This window comes from Argiope bruennichi, chromosome 2 (genome assembly GCF_947563725.1).
Source record: "Argiope bruennichi chromosome 2, qqArgBrue1.1, whole genome shotgun sequence".
Taxonomy (NCBI): Eukaryota; Metazoa; Arthropoda; class Arachnida; order Araneae; family Araneidae; genus Argiope; species Argiope bruennichi.
Genome location: NC_079152.1, coordinates 97,825,053 through 97,853,017, shown reverse-complemented (window position 1 = coordinate 97,853,017; position 27,965 = coordinate 97,825,053). Strand labels below are relative to the sequence as shown.

Genomic DNA, 27,965 nt, shown 5'->3' with positions numbered 1-27,965 from the left:
TACTCTCTAATAAGTGTTATTCCCAATCTCAGTAAAAAAAAAAAAAAATGTGGACTTTAGTTGATGCAGAGAACTTTTTGCATGGCGTTTGAGCTCAATAGTTACGAAATACCTTTGGTGTGAATTTAACACTTTTATTGTCCCTATAGTGTGATCTTTCGCTAGTTTTTTTGGCTGTTTTTATTATTCTGAAATCGAATTTTCGTTTTAGATGTGCTTTTCTCAACCGATTGAAATCAAAATTTGGCAAACATGGCAATTATAGATATAAAATCACTTAAGGTGTATGTACACACTTAAAACTTCGAAAATCGTTCGAAATATCGAATATATATATATATATATATATATATATATATATATATATATATATATATATATATATATATATATATATATATATATACTTAATTTTCGCACTAATGAAACATTTTTTGAACAAAATCTTTATTATTTTTCTATTACAGAGAGAGAAACATTTTTTTATATTTCAATCTTAAACACTTTTATCGAAAAACTTCTAATTAAGGAGAATTTTTCGTTAAAAATCTCCCGAAAATTAATATTTACTCCATAGTTTTCTTTAAAAAAATCAACTATACGACATGTGATTTAGTATATTTATAACTCATATTTGGCAGGCTTTTCTGCTGTGATAATTCTCTTTTTTTAGGTGCCTAACTATTTTCTTTTTGCTGGATTACTAGCTTAATTAAATTTCTATAATTAGCGTTGGAAAAAGTTGTGCATTGAAGGTTGTTCTAGGAGATAAATTATACATCAAGTTTTTAACAATGACTTTAAAAAAAAAAATTCAGAGTCTTGGAATTTGATGCATTTTGAATAACATGATCTTAGTCTATTTTATTGTTACACGCTAATAAATATGCTTCGTAAGTTTTTAACGACAGTGACTTTCATTCATACAATGCTTTCTTTATTGCTTTTTGTCTTTCTTCGTGCACCAATTCTTTAAACAATAGTTATTTATACATTGTAGTTTGAACTACTTAGTATGCACCATGTTCGCTCTAAAGAATTGTTTAATAATTCGTGACGAACAACAATAGAATACCCGTACAGCGAATTTCCGTAAGTGAAAAATCTATGGGCATTGAAATTTTTCTAGGAATTTTGTATTTTCAAAAACGGTTTCTATATATCGAATTTATCTCGAACAATTATTTTCGTTAAGAAGTTATTCATCCATCCATCTCGTTAATAAGAAGCATTAAAAAAATTGTATTCCTGATTCTGATTGCAATATAAATTCCATGAAGACAAAGAAGTTCCTTACAAAAAATAAGTAATAAATTCTTGCCTATAAATAATATATTTTTATTTTCTATTCGAATAATTTCTTATCAAACTTAATGCGGGATTTTTACTTTAAAATCAACTATAGTGTAGATTTCTTGTAATAAATGTGATCCCTGAACAGAATTTTTTTAATTATGAAGAAGAAATTCAACTTAATATTTAAAAATATAGAAAGCAAATGAAAAATTAAGTCAAGGTAAAAAAATACTAAATTTTATCTAGCACAATATTAACAATTTCTTAATCGTTTCTATTTGCATATTCTTTAAAATTAATATTTGGTTGCTTAATTTTTTAATTTCACCTTAATCCTAAAAATTAATTGCATTGGCTTTTTTAAGTGTAAAAAAAAAAACCATTATGTGTTCTTATGCATCGAATTTTCAATGCACAGAAGTTCGACTGTATATTTCAAGTTATTCTTAATCCTTTGTTTTGCTGAATAAATCATAACATCGATGATTTATTCAGATGTTATTTTTTGGGAATTCTTAATTAAATCGCAGAAAGTGATTATATCAGAAATTACTCGCAAATCTAATCGAGAAATTTTTGATTATCTATATGTTTAAAAAAAAATTCGTTTGAAAGTATTTTGCCGTGAGCTCTTGATCCGTTTTTGGTGCTAAACATTAAAAGTTGCCGAACTTGACAGAATAAAATCCTGCAGATTGTTCATTCTGAATTGGGTCGACCTTCTTTCCTGAGAAAGCGCGTTAAAATAAACTAAGATATTAATGTTAGTTTCCATGAGTCTCTGAAAATGAATATGCAATGAGTGCCACGAGTTTCTGAAATATTATACATGCATGCAAACCCTGCACATCTACTAGAAAATTCCATTCACCCATTCTGGTAATTCTTGTTCCATCCAGCCCTCCAGTGGAAGTCTAGGTGGATCTTATAGGTGTGTGATCATTAATTGGGTAGTGAAACTAACTGAACTTTTTTTTTAACGGATTTTCTTTCAAATTTCCAATATTTCGAAAGGTTTGCTTTAAAAAAAAGAATAAAAATAACTTAGCTTATTTTTTTTTTATTTCTTCGTGTTTATGTACCTTATTCAAATCATTATTGATCTGTATTTATGGAAGATATCTGAATATTGATGACTTTATTTTAGCGGAGCTGCAGTAAGATTTTGAAAAATAGATCAACAATTAAAAATCAAGTTGGTCTTCCTACATAAATTATCCTAAAAATGCTTCTGTTATGTAATCATTGAGTTCTTCAAAAAAGATACGTAAATGCTTAAGTTTATCACGCACATGCCTTTATTGTACAATTTCTACCAAACTAGTTTTTAAAAACTTCTCAATCTAATATATAAAAATTATTTTATTAAGGCCTTTTCAATTCCCTTTTGGTCTCTGTTTAGAAACACACCCTTCCCCCAGAAATCCGTACACAATTATGGATTATCTTGTAAAATTTATCGCGTTCTTTTGTTCCTAAACTACTTCCAAATAAGCATTGCTTTTGTAAAGTTAGGAACGTATGTATATTTTCTCTCAATTTTTTGAAAAATCCATTTCCCCCTTCTGGATTCTACGAAAAACAAAAGTTTAATAGTCATATTTCGATGTTCTCTAATTGTAAATTTTAGCTATTTATACAAAATGAGTCAAATTTCATTCCAAGTGTAAACATGTTCTGTCGGTGTAATCAAGATGTGATTCGTGAATGACGCACGGATCTAACTTGATTACTAACACTATCTAACTACTCCTATTGTTAGTTATAGTATCAGCAATTTAATATATTGTTACGAAATTTCCCGGGTTCGTTTTGGATAGTGGGGTTATATGGTGTGGAGAACGCTCAATCAGCAGGCGGCAGTAGAAAATAAAACAACGACGTTTATTTACACGAAGACACACAGGACAGCACAAAGACAACTATATACAGCACAGAAGACGATTATCTTCAGCCGAGACGTGCAGCATACAACCAGACTCTACTGCAGACAGTAGCACACAGCTTAGTTCAGCACGAGCTTAACTCCGTCGCTGCTCCCCTTATCTCTGGAAGGCCAGTTCTTTACCGTCGATTCCGACTACTCTCGACTACGACTGGTTCACGATTACTCAGCAGCTGCAGGCTGCTCCTTTTATAGGTTTCAGGAGGCGGGGCTAGAAGCCTCTCAACCAATCAGGAACGTTCGAGGCGTAACTCGGTTCCTACTGGACGGATCTGAGAAAATTCTCGATGTTTCGGGTATAATCTATTTTGACGCCAAAGTCGCCAAATAGTCGCCAAGCTCTGGGACCTCCTATGGGACCAACTATGCTGGGAAGCCGCATCCCAGATTCGTAACAATATTGACTAGCCTTTCTCAGTATATATCTTAGATCGCATATGCTATATATGAACAAAGCAGTTTGGAAGATGGCAATTTCAATCAGAAGCTTTTAGTAACAGATATCTATTAATTAAAGGCTTGTAAGTGTATATTATATCTTTAAAGATGCATTTCTCTCTAATTAATAATCTCTTTGAACATGCTTTTCCATTCTTTCAATTAACTCTATATCATTCATGTATCGAATATATATATATATATATATATATATATATATATATATATATATATATATATATATATATATATATATATATATATAGAGAGAGAGAGAGAGAGAGAGATGAAATATGACGTACTTTCATATCATTTTTAGGCATTCTAATATGGGACAATGAACTCTATTGGGCATTTTTGCGAATTATTCACTTAGAGTTATGAAACTTTTTTTGCATATATATTAAAATACAAATACTACTAATTTCTTTAAAAAAAATTTTTTTAAGTAATATTTTTTTAAAAAACTAAAATATGTGCTCTTTTTAAATTTTAAAATATTTCAGGCCGCTCAATTTTTAATTTTTTTCTATTATTTCTTCCTTATTACCTAACATAAATTTATTTGGAATAAAACTGTGTATGATTTTGTAATTCCAATTAAATGCTAATTTTGTAAAAATAATTTTATGCACACTTACAGAATTTTCATAAGAATTTTGTTTTTGGAAATAAAATTGACTTTTAACTATCTAAAAAAAACTCGAAATATAAAATGCATTCCCTGTTGTTGTTTTTTTAATGTTTAACCGAAATCTTTATTATCAATTCTATTTAATTCTTCAAAAACTAAGACACCTGGAGCATTTTCATTTAAATCTAATTATAATATCATTTTGAGGAAAATAATTAAAATGTGCTTTGTTTCTCTAAGCCTTTGAAATATTCACTTTATTGAACAATATATCTTATAACACTATTTTAGTTGAATATAAACATAGATTTTGGTGAGGAAACGATAAAAATAAAATTTCATGTTTCTGTTCAATTTTGCTTATTTAAAAGTCCACTGTCCTTTTAAATCTTTATCGATCATTAAACCCCATCTGATGACTGTATGAGTGTATACATTTGTAGTTAACTGCCATCCTCTGTGACAAATCAAATACGATACGAAAGACGACATTTTAATTTAAGTGTTGTAATAAATAGAAGTCAATTTTTTAAAAATATTTTACCCTCTTTTATATGTCGCTTTTATTTTTCGAATTGCCATTCCATCAATTTCATTTGAAGTTCTAGTTTATACTACTGTTAAAAAAACGAATATGATTTTTAGTCACAATTTTTTCCTTAAAATAAATTATGTGCATCCGATTTCATTTTGAAGACGGATTACTTTACTTGGCTGTGGCATCTGTTTCAGCTGTTGCACAGACAGTAACCTAATTTTTCTGCTCCAGTTGTCTGCTGCTGCTAATAATCCCTGTGGGGTAAATGTTGGTTATTGATTTTAAAATGCAAATCTGACATTCAAAATGGCAGCGTTTTAAATGTAATTTTGAAATTTCAGTAGCTGGAGTTATTACCAATTTATAATCTTTGCTACGGTCTTTTTTTCCCCTCTAATTCTTTCTAACTATAAAAAAAAAAGATTTAAACATGTAAGAAAGTTTCCGTATTCTTAATACTTTATGGTTGATAATCAGTGAATTTAAAAGCATTAAGTTTAAATGCCTCGAAACTAGTAATGCTCTACTAAACTATATGTGCAAACATTATTTTTGTGACATTTTTAACAATCTTTATAAAAAAATTTCGAAAAAATAAACTACAAGAATCGTGCTAATGGAATGCACTTAATGGAATGCACTTAAAAAAAATTTAATTAAAAAATGCATGTACTATATTAATATAGATTGAAGTAATTATAAATCGATAATACTAAATAAAAATGCACAGATTTAGGAATTTTAAATAAGTCTTTCAGAAATAAATCAAATAAAAAGTTTGTGTATCATTACTGTTTCTGTCAAATTGTTTCAAATGTTACTATTAAAAGAGTAATTTACAAACTGCCTTTCCTGAAAATATGTGTTTCTGTGTATAAAATGATTTTAAAATATCCAAACCGAAATTCATTTGCAGCCGACAAGTTTAACATTTTTTTTTAAACATCTTAAATTTTTTTTGTGTGTGTTTAAGATGGCTTATTATTATCTTCGCATTTGTTTACTCGTTTCAATAATCTTTTTTAAATAAATCTGTTCTGAAATTCTTTGAAATGTGAAATTGATGAATACTTTGTTTTTATTTTTTTAGGTCAGTTCTATGTGAGAAAGAAAGTAATAATTTTTTTTTTCTTTTCACGTAAGTTTCTGGTATTAAATAATAATTCGATTCCATAATAAATAGATGTCAAATCCCTTGGAATTCGGAAAATATTTTACGGTATATTTAAATAGAAATTTTTGCTGGAAAAAAAAAATTTAATATAATTTTTGTTTGTTAATATATTTTTAATTGTTCCTTACGATTTCATAAATATTTTATGACTGTGCAAACTTTGGAATAAAAAGTTGTAAAGTTTTTGAATTCCTTTGTTTCTTCATAATTTTAGAAATTTCCTAGTTATATATCCAGTACTTTTCGTTCTTTGTTATTCTCATTAAAGTTTGTTAATCTGATGAACAATAAGCCTTTAAGAAAGAAATACAAGTTTTGAGAGCAATATATATTGTGCATTTCTTATTAGTATAATTATTGCTTATTCCAATTTACCACTAATAAGATTGTGTTGAAATCGTCTTCTTTCTCTAGAAATGAATTTTATGCCCAAATATGATGGGTACATTTTATTTTGTTCCGTTTGTAACGATTTATATGGCCGCGGTGGCCTGGTGGTAAGGTCTCGGCTTCGGAACCGGAGGTTTCAGGTTCTAGACCCGATTCCACCGAAGAACCGTCGTGTAAGGGGGTCTGTTGCACGTTAAATCCGTCATGACCAAACGTCCTCCCGCTGATGTGGTGTGGAGGGGGGTGCCAGCTCAGGTGTTGTCCTCGTCACCTGACCGCGGTTCTAAATTACGAGGTCCGTCCCAAAATAGCCCTAGCGTTGCTTCAAACGGCACGTTAATGTAACTAAACTAAACTTGTAACGATTTATTTTTATTTTATATTTTGAAATATACAAAAAGATGTTTTTGCCATTACAGTAAAAATATCATTAAAAGTTTCTCAGAATCATTTTTATTAGAAACGAACCGCTTATTGTTGAATCTTTTTTTAGTTTAAAATTTTATTTGCATAGCTTTTTTTTTCACCCTCATTACGAAATCCAGTTATATAATACTTATATAACTTGCTTTCAAAGAAGATAAGGTTAGAAAATTATGTAATCGTAAACGCAATAATTGTTCAGAATCGTAAAATCCAACCTTGTGAGGAAGATAAACAGATAATGTCAGTGTATTAACATTCGTAAACGATAAATATTCAAAAATTGAATGTTTGACCTATTTAATGTTATTTGCAATAAATTATGCAGAGATGTAAAAATTAGTCTGTTTTGAATTAACAGAAAAATGATTACCCGTGGGATACGATTACATCATTTTTTTTATATGATAAATGTCGTTAACCTCATCTTGAAATCTGAATTTAACTTCCTAATTAGATTACTCATTCTGTTGGGGGCATTTATTGTTATTTTATTGCTTACGAGAGCGTGCGATTTTAATCTTATATTAATTATTGCATCACTTAACCATGCATATCTGTATAAAACTAGCAGGAGTGGTCTTCTCAGGACTTTCTTGCATATTCTAATAAACTTGTCATGCCAGAGAACACCTCGCATGGAATTGGTGTACAATAGCTACAAAATATAAACTTTTGGCGTGGATTTTGTATTTTTACTGACTATAGTGTCATTCTAGGCTGGATTTTTGGCGATTAATCTCTGACATAGTATCCGAAAATCGAATTTGTGCTTAACATGCGTTTTTTTTTCAACTGATTGAAACAAAGATTTGATACAAAACTGCAGTGGTAATTACCAAATCTCATACCTAATTTGATATATATGTCTTTCCATCTTTAAATTATCGCGTTTATATGTTACTGAAAGTAGAGATCGACGGACAATCAACCCGTTGTTGCATTTGGCTCAAAATTTGACAAGTTTTTACTCTGTACATGTTAAATCTGTGTACCGAAATTTATTTATCTAGCTCTGTTCGTTTTGTAGTTAACTTGATAACTTATATTCGGGCAACCGGACAGACGAACTTTCTTTGAACAGATTTTGTTCAAAATTTGATAGAAATCTACAAATTTGATGTAAAGTCCGTATACCAAATTTCATTCGTCTAGCTCAAAGCATTTTTGATTTATTTTTTGTTAGACAGACAGATGGATATTTTCCAAAAATGTGTTTTTCAAACTCGGGGAGATCTAAAACGTAGAGATGCGTCAAAATATGAAAATCGAATTTTTTGACGAATTCTATAATTTATCTATACTAAGTACATAAAAAAGGAATTTTTTGACGATTACGATACTTTATCTATACTAAGTATACGAGAAAGGAATTTTTCGACGATTACTGTACTTTGTCTGTGGTAAGTATATAAAAGAAAGTAAAAATTTGTTATCCGTTGCGCAAGTCAAAAACGTCATAATAGTGGAAGAGTTTAAAATTCTAACAATTTAACTCTATATTAAGAGCTTTTTGGTAGATATGATTTATTAAGACAAATGTTAAGAAGAAAATTGTTCTATTTTTAAAACGCAAACGGCAGATTATATTGAATAATATTTCAGACACAAAAATAAGTACAATTTAGTTCTGAATAAAAATTTAAAAATTTTATAGTTATGTCGCTGGAAATATTTACATGATCTGGAAAACCTAATAAAAGAAACTTGAGCGAAACATTCTAGAATGTTTTTTTGCGTTTATTTTTCTAAATTATTGTCCTTAGTGCTAATCACAATATTGTTTTGGAACTTTTTAATCAATTGATGCTCTAATCTTTGTGCGAATTCAGACAGTCGGTGTTGCCTTTCTAAGAAAAGGATCGAGTTGACAAACATTATTTTAATTTTATATCTGTATTATTAATTCACTCGTAAGTTTTGATTATATTATCCAACAATATTCTGCTGGAAAATGGTCCTGATACTCTTATATATGGTATTGACTAATCGTTTTTTTAAGTCAGTGGTAAAAATAATTTTGATTAGTGTCCTTATTTTTTACTCCCTTGAATATTAAAACAAACTATGTAAAACAGTTTTTAAAAAATTCTGCCAATCATTTAAAAACCTTTTTAAAAAAAGAAATTTTTATTTTAAACATTTCAATTACCCTATAAGAATAAACAGCAAAACACATGCGCCGGAAACTGACATGAAGTAGGGATAAATCAATGTTTCCGAATATTCTCCGAGATTTGCACTGTAATATGAAGGCCATTTCACCCTTCCAGACAGTCTCGTTACTTAGCGACTGTCTCTTCAAAGTAAATGGAATTCCTTAGAAAGTGTGATTTCGTAATTGTTCAAATACCATTGTTACCTTTATATATTAAATAGCATGCCAAGGTAGCGCACATTATGCAAACAGGTGATATTTTCCTCTGGTGAATTTATTAGTTGTTTTCAAGAAATAAATTTAAAGATGATAAAGTGCATCGTTTATTTCTTCATATTCACTCTTGCGAATGCAGATTGTTTACATTTAATTGTTTTAATGTAACTGATCATATCGTAAGCCCATTGGTGCCTTTAGCTATTTTGTGACCTTAAGCAGTACATCTTAAAAAGCTCAACGACACATTTTTCAATTTATTTTTTACTTTAAATTAATCATTAACATGTTCTTTTATTTATTTCCACAAAGTTAATAAAATATTAGTGTTTATTAATTTATTGTGAATCAAGATTGCCGGAAATTCTCACTGTTATTCAAGTAGAAACTCTTGTCTTAATAAATATTCTAGTAATTAAGTGAACGTATTGAAATATCTAGTAATAAGACTAATCATATTTGATAAAGTGTTAATACTATTCTAAAATTTTATAATTGATGGAGAAAGAATTTCTATTTTTTCACATTTATTTGAAAACTAGGGAATAAAATTTTTTAATCGACCTGCTTAATCCCGACCTCCACTCAGCTTCTCTGAGCAGGAAGGAAATCAATGACCATAATAAGTTAAATTATTATTAAGATTATGGATTATAATATTATCATTGGTTCTCTGTTTTGCCTTTTGGAAATAGAACTGAAATTTTAATTGTGAGAATTTTTGAGTTCAGATTGATTTAGTTATTATCTAAAACGAATTCGATCGGTATTCTGCAGAAAATATCACTGTTCATACTTTGTGCCCTCTGTTATTGTGATCGAATAGCTAATTTCGAAAAAAATAATACGCTTTATAGTCAATAAATGCTTTAAACGACGCATAACGTTACATTATATGGTGTTTGAGTAAATAAATATGTCGATGGGAAAATTATGATGTGTAAATATTGATGACCTCACCCTTATAAGTCATGTAATGTTTGCGTGTAAAGAATACTTTTTTTTAAAAATAAATACTCTTCGGCGACTAAAATTGATCGAGTTATGAAGCTAACTTTGTTGGCTAAAAATAATGAAATTATAGTCATTACTTCCTCGAAGCGTGCGTATTTTAATGGATTGTCGACTGGTCAAACGATTTAAAATAGTGATGTCCACAACTTCCTAGCTTTATCAGTTTTAGTCCCAAAAAGGGAAACTTAAAAGAAAAAAAAAGTGTTGGTACGACAGCAATATTTTTCTAAATGTTGCTAAAAGGAATAAATCCAAATTTCATATTTTTTTTTATCGGTGCATTATTTGACTCAAACAATAGAAAACATAATTATATGCCTCATTTAAACCATTTTTCTAGTATGTATATACATATTTGGTAACAATTCGTAAGTTAGCTATTGGGTCACGGTTAGAGTGGATGTCTAGTGATTTTGTTTGAATTTAAAAGAATTTTTTTTTAATTTTTTGTATATTTATTGTTTGTATTCTATTCTTAAAATGCATTGCAATATAAGGAAAGTCATTCGTTGAGATGTGAATGCGATTTAATTTAGTTAAATTATTAGTTAATTTTTTTTATATTTGTTAATTTTTTTAATAAAGAATTTTGAAGAAAGGCTTTTTGTAGCTTAAAAAATTAAAGCCGCTATTAGGTTCAGATTTTTAATAAATATTTTTTTAGTTAGCTTGATGTGATGGATATCTATTTTATCTTATTTCTATCTTATTTCAAAACACAGTCTGTCCCAAATATCGTTGACTACTGTGAACAAACTTTTAATGTGTGAAACATTGATCCGTTTTTTGCATTTTTAAAACTTTCGTTACATCTTTTTTCCCTTTAAAAATTGTAATGAATCGTTCAAAAGCTCAGTATCATTCAAAATATCATAAGTGAACTGTTAAGGAGTAATTGTCGATAAGCGGCTGTTCATAATTTTTTTTTTTGTTTTTGAAATAAATTTTACATTGTCCTAAGGTAAGTGATTATTTTCCTTCTTCCCTCATTATGATCAATGATAATTTTGATAAAAATGTGTTTTCATCGAATTGATTATCCTTGTCTGTTATTTAATATTACCGAAATCCTTTGGTCTAGAAATTATCATAATAAGCGGCACTTATGTGTATGCAATGTGAACCTGCGTTTATCTGTCTGCTTTATAAATTGAATGTCTGTAAGGGAAATTGTTGTGAAATTTTCTGTCTAGTATTATCGAAGAAGCTAGGTAATTCTTTAATTTATAACTTCAAAAAATGGGTGAAAAAATAATTTGCACAAAAAAATTTTCAAAAATTTGAATGTAGCATTTTAAAATATATCCATTTCAGAAAAACGACTATCTGTTAAAATATTTCCTTTGTTATCCATTATGTAATGTACTTATTCCTTACTTTATTGTGTACAGTTCAAAATAAACATATTAAAGAAAAAATTCATTTAAAACATCTTTGAATTGATAAACGACGAGAAGCTTTATGCAATTATTTATATATTTAGATAGTTCTTTTAAATTAATTCACATGCATGGGATATCAAAGCATAATCGATAACACACTTCCTGAAGAGCTCAAATTGATGTTTTAGGGGGTGTATGTATATGATTACGAAATCACTTTAATACTCCATAAAAAAAAAAAGGTGATCTTATTCAAGCGAAAATATTTTCAGATAATTAGAACTAAATTAAATAAAAGAAGGAAACACGAATTTCTTAGATTCTCTATGCCTATCTGATTCGGTCTTCATTTAAGTACATGTCTTAAATAGAAGACTCATTCGCTTCTAACATTAAGTTTTGCTTCGAAGATTTCGAATGCGGTCGGGGGAGTTGCAATAGAGCCCAAATTAAAAGCCATTCACGATATTGATGAAAAGAAAATCAATTAAGTGTTAACCGTCAGAAATCGAACCCACGAGCGGTTTCAAAATACAAATAGTTTCTACAATCTCATTTCAATTATGGAATTCTAAATTGTTAGTTTTATATAAGTTCATCAAGTCTATTATCTTGCCTTACCAGTTTTGCCCTGCAATTAATGTTAAGGCGTTGCATAAAGTATGTATTTTTAAATTTCTGAAAATCAGCCTGTTTTATGTGCCATTTTGGTCTTAAAAATCAATGAGAGCCTATTTTAGAAGGATTTTATTCCTATTTTAAGGACAGCTTTTTCATTTGATATTGTCTTAGCTGTTTCTAGGAGCATAGGATCTTTATATGAACCTTGTTCAGTTCATCAATAAGTTAGTTTCTCGGGCATTAAAAAATAACGTTATTACCAAGATAAAAAAAATTGTGTTGGGGCGTATGAAAAGGATTGATTTCCTTTACAATTTATGAATTAGGATCTAATTTTATTCTCATAAATTAATTTCTAAATAGAGATGGAAATTTTTTTCTTCTTAGGGGATGAATACAAAAAGAAATTTTTATGATTGTCAGAAAATTCGTACTTGTGATTTTGCCTAACATTATGATTTTAGACATCCCCGAGTTTTGAAAATGGATGAAATTTGGTATGTTTTTTACAGTAGATTTGAAGATTTGTATTAAATTTTAAACGAAATCCATTCAGAGGAAGCTTGTCTGTCCAGCTGTCCTAGTATAAGTTAGCACGATAATATAAAATGAAGGCTAGATGAATAACATTTGGGACAGGAATTTAACAACCAAAGTGTAGGTTCGTATCAAATTAGGAGCCAAATCCATTAAGAGGTTGACCATCTGCCGGTCTGTACTTCCACAGCTTGTAAACTTGATACTTGCTCATATAACATTAATATACATATATTCACAAAATTGTGTATTAATTTTCTTATAATTGTAGTTCTTTGACAAATTCTTTCAACCAGCTGAGAAAATACTTTCAAAATACACATTCGGTGATCTGGTGATTGTGTGTTGTCCGCATTACAGCAATCAATCGCCAAAAATCGCATTGATTGCTAATAGACTTTTTCATAACTTTTGTTCGCCAGTGGTTTGCGGTTAATGATATATATTTATTAGAATGTGTATAAAAAAATTCTGGGAGACCATTTCTGCTAATTTTTTTTAAATGATGCTTTATTTGAAAATGAAAAGTTTTGTTAATGTTCGAAAAATTATTTTGAGGTGGGGGGGGGAGGATTTGGGTAGACTATTCCCAATAGTTTTGCTTTAAAATTTTGTGTGTATTTTAAGGCCCATACAAATCGTGATATCACGTGCAGCTAAAACATTTTTAAATAGTTATATAAACACCAAGGAAACAGTTGACGATTTAAAAAAAATTATCTGGATTGAATTTTATATTGTATTAATTTTATTTCAAAAATTCTATTGGTTCTTTCTTGCAAATGAACATGGTAATAATTTCCATATTTATGTATTTTTGTTAACCCTACTTTGTGTAGTCGTTTTTTTCCATTTGCTGTTTTTAAATCTTCATAAATAAAAGAAAGGAATGCAAGAAAAAATGAATTTTATACTGAGATTTTAACTTAAATGAATTATATAGTTACATTTTTAAGTAAATGAAACAACAAGTAAGTTATTTTATTCACTAAATGTCAAACAAAGGCGGACGAGAAAGTAAATAATACAAATATGCAGCACTCCGTCTTGATGGATCAAATGATATCTACTATTCAGTTTTTCGAATAAGTTCATTGCTGTGAAACTTTTTTAAAAAAAAGCATGTTGGCAGATTTTAACGTAATATGCAACATTTTCTTCAATCGCTTCTATTGACTGAGCGGATCTCGGTTTGATGCGACATCTGGAAATTTCACACACAATCACAATCAAACGTATGCGATTGCTTCGAGTTGCCCTGAATGTGTGCCATAAAAAAAAACAATGTATATGTAAGGTTTTTTCTTAATTCCGTTTTTAATTTCGCAAATAAATTGGCCGTTTCGATGTTTCGCTAGATGGAGGTGAGTTTAGCATCATTAAGACATTACTGCCATTATCAAAATGATTAATGTATATATTTGTAATTTTGTTAATACTGATAAAAGCAGACATTTAATTGCAATTTTGTTTATACTGATAAAAGCAAGAATTGGCGAAAATAATTCGCCTTCGAAAAAAAATATTTAATTTCAAAAAAGAAAAAAAAAGTTAAAAGAAAAGTTTATTTTTTTTAAGGTGTGTGTGTTAATCTGTAGATTAAATTTGCATTTTTAATGAATTTTTTTTAAAAAAATAATCATTTTCCAACAATCTCTCTCAAAATAAAAGTTGCACAAGCACGTTATGCAATCATAAAATTTACTTTTTGTTAACGTGTTGCCATTCCGTGCGCTTTTGTCAAATTTAAAAGATTAAATTAACTCTTACTACAAACTAACGCTAGAAATTTTTAGCATGTTTCTGTATGAAATAAATAAGATCCATGAAATTTTTTTAGAAAAATATATGCAAGAAAAAAACTTTGTGAATTTTAAGATATATGTTTAACAATTCAGCGTTATTTAAGGCAAACATAGTTTAATACATAAGATATCCACGTTAATCAGTGTTCAACAGTTGATTTCTGAACCGTTAGTAACTATCTAATAAGAAGAATAATCTAAATGAAGTAAAGAGTACTATTTTATGTCATTTGAATCAAAGCATCTTCGGATAAGTTGCAAAATTTCAATATAAAGGTGTTTCGTTCTATGAGTAATATTTAATAAAATATTTTTGGGACTTTCATAAAAACGTTTCACTTTATTGCAACAAAAATGACTGGAGTTAGCAAAATCTGTTTTATAAAATTTCTCTATTTTATGTAAATGTACCATATTAAACCATTTCTTTGATGGTTTTGAAGAAGATAGCCAATCAGCACTGGAGTCTCTCCTAGTCGAATTGGTTTAAAATAATGAAATTGATTGTCCTAAAATAATGATATTCCTCTTAATTTGATAATATTAGGTTCAAAAGATTTGAAACTCTTTCTGATAAAAAAAAAAGTTAGTGTCAAGAATCTGTTGCTTTAAGTGGTTCATAGGACGGATAGGCTACATAAAATTTAATTTCCATATTTTTTTCTGAAGCACATTACATTATTGACTGAAATATAAAAAAAAAATATTAACATTCATTTAAAACTTTCTGAAAATAAAACTGAAAACCGAATTGTGCGATGAATCAGAAAAATTCGACACTCTGTACAGAAATCGTATGCTTTTAAAAAATTGCATAAAATAATTATATATATTCTGTAGTACACACGACTTCAGTGCTGAACGATTTTATTTTCTGTTCTCTTAAGTTTTAAAAATATGTTTTCTTTCAGCAAAAGATACTTTGTTCACATGTTAAGGTAGTTAACGTTTCCTAACATAATTAAGCATTTCCCTATTTAAGTAGTTTGATACTGTACACAAATGATTTTGTTAAATTATTGAATACTAGTTAAATTTGGATATTTTTCGCATGATTTCCTTCAAGATTTGAATGCAAATTCAGAAACGAGCTATCTCCATGTATTTGTACAATTTCTTAAAAATTCCCCGAAATATTCTTTTCGTTATTGATTGATAAGTCAAATTTCCCTTGTTTTATTTTTTAAATTTTCTATTTGAAATTGGTAATTTTCTTTCGACTTTTTCGGGGATATTTTTTTTTTCTGTAACGTTGACTATTCTTTGTTTCTTGAAGACATACTTGCGCACTAATAAAACTCTTTAAACGAAATTTAATTTCTCGTTTGCGTTCACGAGAAATTTCTCATCACGATTAGTGCGATTAAATTGAATAAAGGGAGAAGGAAGGAGAATTAGATGCTGGGACAAATAGGAAACTAGTTAATCATTTTCTTTCTCGCATTTCATGTTCTTGTTATTCTTGTTTTCAAAGCCATTTTTTAATTGTAAAGTTATTTTCTTTATAATAGCAATTTCATTCAGTTCTACATTTTAATCAGTTTCCTTCTTAAAGGCAAATTTGAAATTTTGATTCAAATGAAAAAAAAAATGATTCGTGGTTTTATAAATTCTAAAATTAAAAATCATTTAATCCACGAATAAAAAAGCTTAATTATTTTATAAAGAGTTATTATTTTATACTTGTATATATCTAATTATAAAGAACTCAATTATTGGCTATTTGATCATTATATTGTTCCGACATAAATCGTAAATATTTTATTTAAAAGTAGCTAACGATTATTTTAATAATTATAAATTTTATTTTGTAAATAGTTGTAAAATTCAGATTGGCAACAGTGATACTTTTGGAACTTGTTGTTTAAAAACGATGCTAGAATGTTAAATGAAAATAAGTTGATGTAAATTTGATAATATTATCTATAATGTAATGAGATTTAGTTTTATAGTAAGTTTGTCTGCATTTTATTTTTGTTGATACACGAACACAACAATATAAAGGACTTTTTAAACTTTAAAATGAATTCTTTTTAATTGTGATAAATATTGAGTATTTTTCAGTAATAAATGCTGTAAAGAGATAAAACAATTTCGTTAATATAAGGCATAAATTGAAGGATATTTCAATTTTTTTCATTAGATTTCAATTTAATGCTTTTTAAAATGAAATAATTTTTGTTAAACTATGTTTACAAAATCTGAAATTTCACAAAGAGCGCTTTGATGTCTCATAATTTAGAAAGCCCTGACTTTTTTTGCTTTTTTGTTGTTGTTGTTGTTTTAATCCTATTATTTGTTCTGATTATTTGTTTTTTATTTTTAGTTGGTAATCTGCTATTTCTGTAAAATGGACTTTGTTTCTGAAACTACCACTTCTTTAATTCATTTTTCGAAACAGGATTGCGCTGACATGCTGTTAACACATGCTGTTAATTCATGTGTATATGGATATTCAAAGAACCTGGTATGTCCACATTCTTATTAATTTTTATTTGAATAATTTTGATATCGCTTTTTATTCGCTTTAGAAAATTAAAAACTAAAGATGCATTAATTTAAAACGCTTCTATTTTTTTTAAAGCTACATAACCTAAAAATTCTATTAAGGAGCAATGAATATAATAGGAAACATGAACAGGAAATGTAAACGTCTTTTTTTCAGATCAGCAAACGTTTCAAAAGTAGCATTCAGCATAGTTTGTCATTGTGTTTTAATAATGAATTCCGCATTTATTTATTTATATGACTCGGTCTTTTAATAAACAAATGAAATGACATGCAATTTTTTGTATAACGTAATCATAATATCAACTTATTTCGGCACTGAGTAAGCAAATTTATTCTCGACTTTAAATTCTAAGAAGAATCAAGTCTTAAATTGAAAAAAATTAGAAATAGTACACGCTTCTTCTAAAATAGATTATTTCACATTTAAGTAACTTAAGTTTTTCATATTTTCTGAGGTTATTATTTATTACTATTAACCAAGGTGATCAAGTGATTAAAAATATGCAAACGTAATGAAGCTAGAATAAATATGGGAAGGTCTCAAACATGTGTTTGATTCGATTTTGTTGTTTCACCTTGTTTTGTTTATTCAGCTGCCTATCACAGAATTTTACGCAGTCGGCTACTCCGTTCGGGAAATATATGTTACAGGTGTTCAGTTTTGCCTTGTTCTCTTTTATTTCTTTACGTCATCCGATCGCGGTTCGAAATAGTGAGTTTCCTATTCCTTTTGTATAATGAACAGTTTCATACCACGGTATTAATTCAGTAAATTATAATAAATTTGAAAGTGTGAAAGTATCTCAAATAATTTTTAGTGAATTATCATTTCTATTTAACTTATATTATTTACATCTTATTTAACTTGTATTATTTACATCTTTTAACGTATATTTGTCTCCTAACTCGATTTGTTTTTCTTGCATGAATAATGCGATGGGAATCCTATATATTATAATAGCTTTTTTAGGTTTTTAATATATTTTAATTTAAAAGCCTTAAGAGTATCGTTATATTTTCTGCCTGTTTCATAGTCTGTTACGGAAAAGAATTCTGGGAAATTTTGTGAGGCCTAGCGTAATAGAGGGAAATATATAATTTTAAATGAGATGTGAATTTATTTTCGGTTGAAAGTGTATAGTTAAAAAGTTCGAAATATCAATGTGGCATTTATATGCATGCTGCCCTCCCCCCCTCTAAATCTTCTTTCAAAGCTTGCATTTTAAGAATAAGAAACTTAGTTAAATTTTACCTAATACATATTCTGTAACCTAAATTACAATTATCATGAATTGAAGATTTTTTTGAGCTAGAAAATAAATGTTATGTAATGTTTCTGATCTTCTTATTTGAACTTTTCGAAATTCAAACATTTTTTTTTGTTTAAAATATGAAATATTTTAATAAAAATTAAAAATGGTAAATGATTTCAATTTCCAACTTCTTAAAAAATGTTCTTTGTAATGCATGAATGATAATTTTCCTTTTCTTTTATTATATCAGTTCAAATTTTTTTAGTCATAAAAAAAAGTTCTGAAAACAATAACTCCGATTTTTACCTTTCTCCATACTAAACGATTTATAAATCGTTTTTTTGTGAAATGCAGCCAACCAGAACAGAATGAAAATTGTATTCCATTACTTTCGGAGCTGTGCGTTATGTGGAATTCCTGATTATTTAAATTGATCGCGTATGTAGTAATTTGGTATTAGAACCTTTATGAACGGATGAAATGCATTTGCAAGAGTGAAATATTGTAATTTTTGTAAACTCTAATTCAATATTTCTTACAGTTTTTTAGATGTTTTAATCTAATTTGTGACCATTGTCTTGATAGAACGGTATTTAGAACATACTAGAGTTGAAGAATTATTTACCATTTATTTCAAGCAAAAGCTAACTTTTCATGAGAGGCTGAATTCGCGCTAGAAATATAAATAAATTTGAGACGATATATTTTGTGCTTGGAGAGAGAGAGAGTTCTACAATTTTTTCTTATGTCTGAATAATCTATTTTGTAAATAAATGGTAAATAGCCTAAATTTATTTTTGTTTTGTGCAAGTCTGATGCTACATTTTTTTTATCTTTAAAATTATTTACTCACGCCAATGGCAATTTTTCTAATTACCGAAAAAATTAATTACGTGATAAATCTATTAAGAAAATTTTACTTAAAAAATTTGCTTCATTATTTTGTTTTTTATTTCATCATAATTTCTGATTCACTGAATCGCGGTTTGGTCCGACTTCCTGTTCTATAAGCTTCTATTTAAAAGGAAAATGATCACTTTTCATATAATTTTATAATTTATAGTGTTCCCTTTTATCTGCTGCAATTTTATGCAATCAAGTTGATGATTTCCCTTTAATTTAATGTAAAAATATTAATTTTCATAATTTTTCTATCCTGAATTAGCAATCTCGTCATCTTAGCAGAAGTCTTAAACAATAGTTGTTGCCATCTTTCCTTACAATCAAATAATTTGAAATTGTTTCATTCATTGATAATCTGTTTTTGAAGTACATTTTTTCCTTTTGAGATAGAAAATTTCTCATTCTTCTGATGTTACGTATTTGTTTTCTATTGTCGTAATCGAATAATTAATGTACCATTATTATCGAATGTAATACAAAGTTAAAAAAAAAATTGATAATTTCGTTCACATTAAAACTCTGAATGTTTTCCTTACATTGTGATGCACTTCTTATCAGAAAAGTTTAATTTCTGATGATATTTACATTTAAAATTTAAAATATTAGCTGACATGAAAATTTAGTCTCATGCATTTTGAAACTAGTATTTATAAATTGAATGCTATTACAAGTTAAACTTAATTCAATATGTAAATCGCATGATTGCACATTCTGAAATGCAGACATTAAATTCTTTTTATATTACGTTTTCAATACATTGCAAATTACAAATTCATGAACTTCAAATATTCATATACTTCAAATACCATTGTGCGATTACAGGTAAAAACGAATTTTGAATCATTTGGATTTCGTCACTATAATACTCGCCACATAACGTTTCATGAGCTCTTGATTAAATTTGAGAGCTCGGCAACAAACTGGACGATTAATAATTCAAAAGTTATGGTAACTGGATTTGTTCTTATATATGCCAGTCATTGGAAATTACGAATTTTCAGTTTAAAATTTTCTACGTTGGGTGTTTGAATTCTCATCAATTGTATTGGTAATTTCAAACAGCCTGGTGATCATAGCAGAAGTTCAGGTGTTTGACATTCGAAGCAAATTGCAGATCTTAATCGTCAAAAATTGCAAATTTATTTGATTAAAAAAAGTTTGAGTATTATAATTCTTTTAAATGGGAGGCAACATTTTGTTATTTTGTAATCTTATTAAATTGATCAAAGATGTTGAAACTTTTCGATTAATTCCTATTTCCGTAATTTATTCGTTTCATTGGCTTCCATTGTCTTAATAGACCAATTGTAGTATGGTAGACCAATTGTAATAATGTGACACTTCAAATTTACATATTTTCTCGATTTGTGTACTTGCAATTTTTAGTAATCTTTAAACGCTTATAATATGTAAACTTTAGATTTTAGGTAAGTAATTTACTTGAAGTACTTGCAGCTTAAACGCATGATATGGAAAATCGGCTTTCTGTAACTACTCATGTGCATAGGCGGTATTCGGTGTTGTGAGAAAGCACAGATTGTCCACGTTATTTTTCTTGCTACTGTGGGGGAATGGATAAATTCGTCCACTTAAAATGTTCAGAGCTTCAAGAAACGCTACGCCATTTTTAACAGGAACAAGAGTAGATTTTATACAACAAGAACTAAACATAAGAGATTAATAAAAGAAGTTGAAGTAGCTCTTTCGAACTAGGAAGGAAATATTAAGTTCTTGCCGGCCAGATTACATAGTGGTAGTGAAACGGCAGTACCCACACTGCGTAGAGAAGCAATATCTTAGGGGAGTGAAGAAAAATCGAATAATTTTTAGCTTCAGTTAAACCTTGCTTTTCATTTACAGATCGAAAACTTTTATTATAAAATTGCATAATGTGAAGGGTAATTAATAGATAGTTGATTTGAATATTAAGTGCGAAATAAAACAATGTTTAGACTTACACAGTAAAAAAAAGTGCCAAGAGTTTTGAAACACCGTACAGCCTGAGCATGATCCACCTTTATCAAAAGTTTCATTCAGATTTGTGCTTTTTACCTTAAATATATTATTCAATAATTTACATTGCTTAAATAATTCGTGAGAATGGAAACGCCTGTCGAAGTTCTTGCATTCTGTAAGAAAAACGCTTCTTAAGCCTTTTTTCAGAAGAACTTTCTGATTAGAAAATATATTGTGTATTCCTTTTAATGTTTGTATCACTAGGGAAGTAATGTTCATCTTATAAAAATGGAGTAGAAGTAAGATTTTTAAATCTTTTTTTTTTTTTTAATATTATAGAATCATTATCTCTACTATATGAATTACATGCTTTGGTTTCTTATTTAAAAATGCTATTAAATCATATTCTATTATTTCTTTTAAATTAGAATGTCATATAAAGACTTTAAAAAGTACAAATTATCTTTATTTAATACTAACCGCCTTTGGCGACCAGCCAGTTCACCAATCTTAATGCTGGTTAAAATTTTGATAATTAAATATTTTATGTAATTCTTACTTTAATAGCTACTTCATCAAAATATTTTAAAACTTCAAATTTTGATTGTCATATAATTCACTAATATTATAAAGGCCTTCAGTCATAAGGTAATATGTATCTCTCTAATTTTCTGTTGGCTCCCGTAGAATTTGTTTTAAAGTGGAAATGAGTAATGAGCAGTTAATATAATATTTTTTACTGAAACAAAGCATTTTTTTTAAATAATGATTACTGAAAGCAAAGTCACTGAGCATTAAAACCTTATGGGCACTAAAGAATAATTTTCTTCATCATGAGCAGATTGATTAATTAACAATGTTTTATTTTAAATGCATCAAATACTAAGAAAATAAAAAGTATCCTTTAAAATAATCGTTCGAAAACAGGTTTTAAAAAAACTACTTAAAAAAACGATGTATTTAAAATTATAAGCATATACAAAAAATATATAACTAGCATAAATACAGTTTAATTGCAAAAGCATACAACTAACTTAAAAATTTAAGTCGAGTCCGCATCCGTTAAAAATAGTTGTCAACAATCAGAACACAATGCGCATGCGTGAATTTTGAACGTCATTTATGGTAATGCATTCTGGTAATTCTTCTATACCAGTTGGGGTAACGCTATGCAGATTATACATTTTTAATTTCCTTTATTCTGTTTTATTTTAACTCAGAAGTACTTCAGAATAAATCTGAAAGATCGATTAATTAACAATGTTTAGTTTTAAATGCATCAAACATTAAGAAAATAAACAGAATCTTTTGAAATAATCGGTTGAAAAATGTTAAGCCTAACCTCATTAGCGTGGGAAAGAAACGATCCTTACTGATTTTGGCGGGAAAGTTAGTTCGTAATTAATAATTAAAATTCTAATTAAAAATTCAAAAAACGGGACCCCAGGTGCACATTCCCGACCTCCAAGGTATACATGTACCAAATTTGGTAGCTGTCGGTCAAACGGTCTGGCCTGTAGAGCGCAAACACCCGCGCGCGCGCGCACACACACACACACACACACACACACACACACACACACACACACACACACACACACACACACACACACACACACACACACACAGCATTATTATAAGTATATAGATATAGATTATATTTAATAAATATGTATATTTGGAAACATTATTTTTTCCTTATATTCATATGTTTTTCTTTTTAATTAAATATGAAAATGTTTTACCAAAAAAATTTATTCATAAGCAAACCGAATTTTCTTTATCTTTTTTGTTTTATTTATATTCAATTTGTTCTATTTGCTTATTTTTATTCAATGAATTCATTTTAAAATTCTCTGTATTAAAAGTTTACAATAAACTTCTAATGAATATTTTAAATTCATTTCGTAAAAGTGGCATGTAATTGTAAGTTTTGTTTGTTTTAATCCAACTTGAGATTGACTTTACAACTGTATAAAGGTTACCGCTTTTGTAAACAGTCAATTAATTGATTTCACTTAATTTAAGGGCTTAAAGAACTAACATTAGAAATAAAATTCTTTCTTTATTCCTCGTTTCTCCAATTCTTCCTTCAGGGTATATCGACTGAAATCTTCCTCATGTCAAACTTAATTCTAATGTAATTGAATATTTAATAGTCTCTCCAATCTTCTAATTTTGCACTTAAGCATCATCAGAGGAAATTATTCGTTTACCAAACAATTTTGGAAATCTCTTTAATTCAGTTATTTAACACAGTTGAATTTACAAGGAAAGAATATAGCAATTGTTTTAGATAAATTTGTTTTAAACATTAAAATTATCCTTAATTGTCCAATTCCATTAAGTAATTTCAATAAGGTAAGTCCTTCAGCTTCCATATGCTGTTACTGAATGCATAAGGCCTTTCATTAAATCTTTTTTTAAAATTGATGTATCCTCATAGAGGTTCTTCGAAATGATAAGTCTTGTATAAATAATAAAGTTTAAATAGTCCGATTTAAAAAAAGATTTTATCAAATTAAAATCTACTTCGCTCTCTTTGAATTAAAATTTCAATTATTTCTTTTCTATGAAATAGCAACAAATTAAAAAGTATATTATGTGAGAACATGATGTTGTTTTGGTTAAGGGGGTTTGAAGCTCGAAATCGCGTAGGTAATGAATAAAGCATAAACGGCAGTTTTTCATCATTATGTTTTAATGGCATATATTTTTACCTGCATTATTATGTATGCTTTTTTGAAAGCAGATGCTTTGTAAAAAGCTTGACCTGCTTTTACCAGTATTGCTTTATTATTACGTATGCTTTTTTGACAACAGATGCGTTTTTAAAAGGTTGACGTAGGACTATGACATCGTAGTTATTTCATCTCAAAATCGGTTGAGCTCCAAAACTTTGTTTGCCAGCTAAAAAAAAGTGAAAATGAAAGTTATATATAACCAAATTAATAAGAATATTAAGTTAATATAATTAAAAGATAAAAATAGAATCGAAAAAGAAATTATGAATCCGGTCTGAAGACTTTCTCAAGGGTCATCCTTAGGTAGGGATTCAAACAAGAGATTTTTTCTGTGAGGGGTCTGACTTTCGTCCAACAGTATTGACCCCTCGTGACCCGAAAATTTCCTGAAATTGACGCCTTAGAGATAAACCAGTTTTCACTGAAATAAAATAATAAATTATAACTTCCAATTAAAGCGAAAATTAACAATAACATAATATAAACTATAAAAGAACACTCGCAACCAAAAATCATCAAAACAAAAAGGAAAAAACATACCAGTAGCAGGTAAAACTTGTACAAAAGAGGTATCACGTAAAGCTATATTGATGCTTCCGCGTCCCTAGCTGCACCTGCGTAAAGTGCTCCGTTATTCTAAGTAATAAATAATTGGAGGACCTCAACGCCATCTATTGAGTTAGTTAACATGTACCAGAAAGCCTATTTTTAGTTGGCAAAAGATTAGAAAAAAGACAAACCCTCTCCTATTAAAACTTCTATATTGCAAAAGTTTCTGGGATATTCATTAGTAAAGTTTTATAATGAGATTATTTGTTGCTTCAATATAAGAAATTTTGTTATTACAAACCCTTTTAATCCTGTTAAATTGTGAGAAAATTGAATTTTTGAAAATTCTAGCATTTGGATTTAGGCTAAAATAATACGGCTTAATATATCTAAACTAAATCTATTACTGAACTAGATGACATCCTCTCTGTTACAGTTAAGACATAGCAAAGAGTTGTCTGATTTATTTCATCCGATTTACAGGGGTAAAGTATTGCAATGATCGTGTTAACTGTAAAAAATTTCTCTTGCTTGTAATTTTTTTTTATGTAGAATAATTTTGAAGAAAAAATCTAATTTGAAATTGGTATTTTTCAAATTTCATTGGTATAGATTACTGTAGGAATGTTGCATCTCAAAATAAATCTATGCAAAGTTTATTTTATAAATTTATTATTTGAATTTAATTGTTTTAAGGCTAAATTGGTTGAATTTTTCTATTGTACAGGACTTAAACAGCTATATAATAATATAAATAACTGTGGAATTAAAGCTACTATGTCTGTTAGCATCGATGGGATTTTAATTCAACTTAATAGGCGTTCAATTAAATCCTTTTTCTTTAAGGAGTAAAATAAATACTCTTTGAATAATAAATACCGATGCTGTTAGAAAATCTTTAATATCTGCTAATAATTTTCAAAAATTCTGCTTCATTTTTATTCTTGTCTCATTAAATTAAATAAGGCACCCGTTGATTAATTATTAGCCCATCGCTTTAAAAATATTTCCTTAAACTAAAAAAGAAAGTCAAATAAGCAGACGAAATCTCAAAAATAGCTATTCGCATTGAAGTGTGTACTCGTATCAATTTTCACAAACTTATTCTAATGAGAATTTTTAAAAGAAATGCATTCCGCGTAATTATAATATTTTAAGTTCTATCACATTCATGAAGGAAATTGATAAATTTTTATTTCCAAGTATTCAGTAATGAGAGAATTTGAGGAAAAGAAGAGTCATACTGAGATCGTTAATTTGTAACTTTCTAATAGCTTTATAATTTTTTTGGGGACTATGATATGTGAACCAGCTTTGGTGTGTATTATTTTATCAGCATAATTTTTACGCAAAGGATTTAAATTAATGTTCGAAATGAGCGTTAAATTTTATTTTTTAACGTCAACTTTTCATATTTATATGCAGTATAATCCATTTTTGTTGCTGTGTCAAAATATTTAATGCTTTTCAATAGATATATCTCTGAAAAATGAGGTTTTACCGTGTTAATAATTTAAAAAGAAACACAGGACTTGGATGCAACTTGAACTTAGCTTGAAATTAATGAATTCTCGACATTTTGAAATTGGATGGAAATATATTAGGTATCGATTTAATCCTTAAAAATCTTTGTTATTAGGTATTATTGCCCATTATTTACTGCAAATACTTGCCTATTACTTACTGTTTATTATAATATGAATGAAATTGAATAATGTATATAAAATAATGAGGAAGGCAAAACATAGAGTAACCCAGCTCCAAACTCTGATCGGATTTCGCCACTTTTTTTTTTTTTTTTTTTTCTGTTGAAAGTTCTTGGCTTCTAGATATGCAATCGTCATCTGTTATTTTCGGGAATACAGAAGGATAGATACAATGTAGAATACCGTTCTTCTGTACGTTTTCTATGGGGGAGGGGGGGGGGGCTCGGCAAATTTCAATCGCAGTACTTATTTCGAAAAAACTTTGTCATATAAATACTCATTATCTCAATGGTCATTTATTCTCTTCCCTTCCATTTCATTTCGGAAGATATCCTAGTATCAAACTTTAACAAAGTCTTCAACTTTAATAACTGGGCCGATTTCTTCAGATTTTATCCTCAAATAATTTCGCCATTTTGCAACTATAGATAACCAATAAGAATGCTGTATAAATATTGTACAAATATAATTTCAAATAATATTTTTGCTTATATTATTGTAATTAAACTATTGATGTGATAAAATGTAGTTTGGTTGACTTAACTAATCTTAATTAATAATAGTAGAAACTTTAATCTATATTGAAAATTGAAAATACGTTAGAACTTTTTATAATTCCACACTCTGGAAAAATAGTCTGGACATGTTCTGGACACTTTCTACAATCTGACAAACCGTCTAGCCGTATGTCTGCCATAAGTCCCGTCATTAAAAAAAAATGTATCTACCGCTTTTTCTTTCAGGTATACTTGAGGCCAAATTCTTTTTAAAGAGTAATTATAAAATATCTCGTATAAAAGGGGGAAATACTTCATCTAAATTTAATAACTGTAAAAAAAAATACTGTTTTAGAATAGCTATTAGAGAATTATAAATTTCGGAAAATAATTTGTGAGTGCAGTTTCCAACTTCATCTTTGGTATCTTTTGATTTCGATACGATTGCCTATTTTTTTAGCTTAAGAATTTTAGAAGAATAGAACTGGATCGTTGGTATTATAGAACCAGCTGCCTTTCTAATGATTTCAATTATATACTTTTACAATATTGGTGGTAAGACTTTATACTAAACATCATTTTGCCAACTCGTCATGTTTATTTAAAATATCGTCTTTACATGCGTACATGCAGACGATCAGTCAATTGAAGGATTTGGTAAAAAATTCTAAATACAGCTAAATGATTTTTTTAACAGTAAAACTCTCAAATTAACTTCCGTGTTTTACATGCATACTGACGGAAAGACAAGACATATTTCTTTTTGACGAATTTTTTCCACAATTTAGCACTTGTTTACGTTTTGGTACCGAAACAGCACACCAAATTTTGTTAAGCACTTTCCTATTTCGAGTTGTCATTTTCATAGGCAGCTGGATGTTATTCTAAGGGGTAAAAAAAATTTCAAAAAGGTTATCTAAAATTTGGAGGTTATTTTGTCAGTCTCTTGATTAAATTTTTTGACAATGTTTTTTTGTTTCATGTATGAGAAAGTTTTTTAAAATTCTATTCATTAACAGTACGCTGTTATTTTTTTCTATGTGATGTATTATTATATTTATTGAATAAATTGTACATGTGAATTTTTCTTTATCTACCATGCTTTTTTTTTATTCCAAAGGCAACAGTCAAATTTTTTTATTATGAATTCTTTTATTTTCTAAATAATTTATACAATTTATACACATAACTTTAAACAAGCAGTTCTTGGTATCTATATAAATGTATTTCGTGTCTCGGAAATGGCCTAACGTTTCGGATGAAATTTTATGTAAG

The 27,965-nt window shown here is 28.3% G+C and overlaps 1 protein-coding gene across 3 annotated transcripts in view; it reads left to right on the top strand.

The window, feature by feature from the left end:
* Positions 1 to 27,965, top strand: part of LOC129989973 (circadian locomoter output cycles protein kaput-like) — a 147,931-nt gene that overhangs the window by 59,452 nt on the left and 60,514 nt on the right. For all 3 annotated transcript variants that reach the window (XM_056098114.1, XM_056098113.1, XM_056098115.1), the window contains exon 2: positions 16,898 to 17,038. The gene's annotated coding sequence lies outside the window, so the exon portion shown is untranslated. The remainder of the gene's footprint in view (positions 1 to 16,897; positions 17,039 to 27,965) is intronic.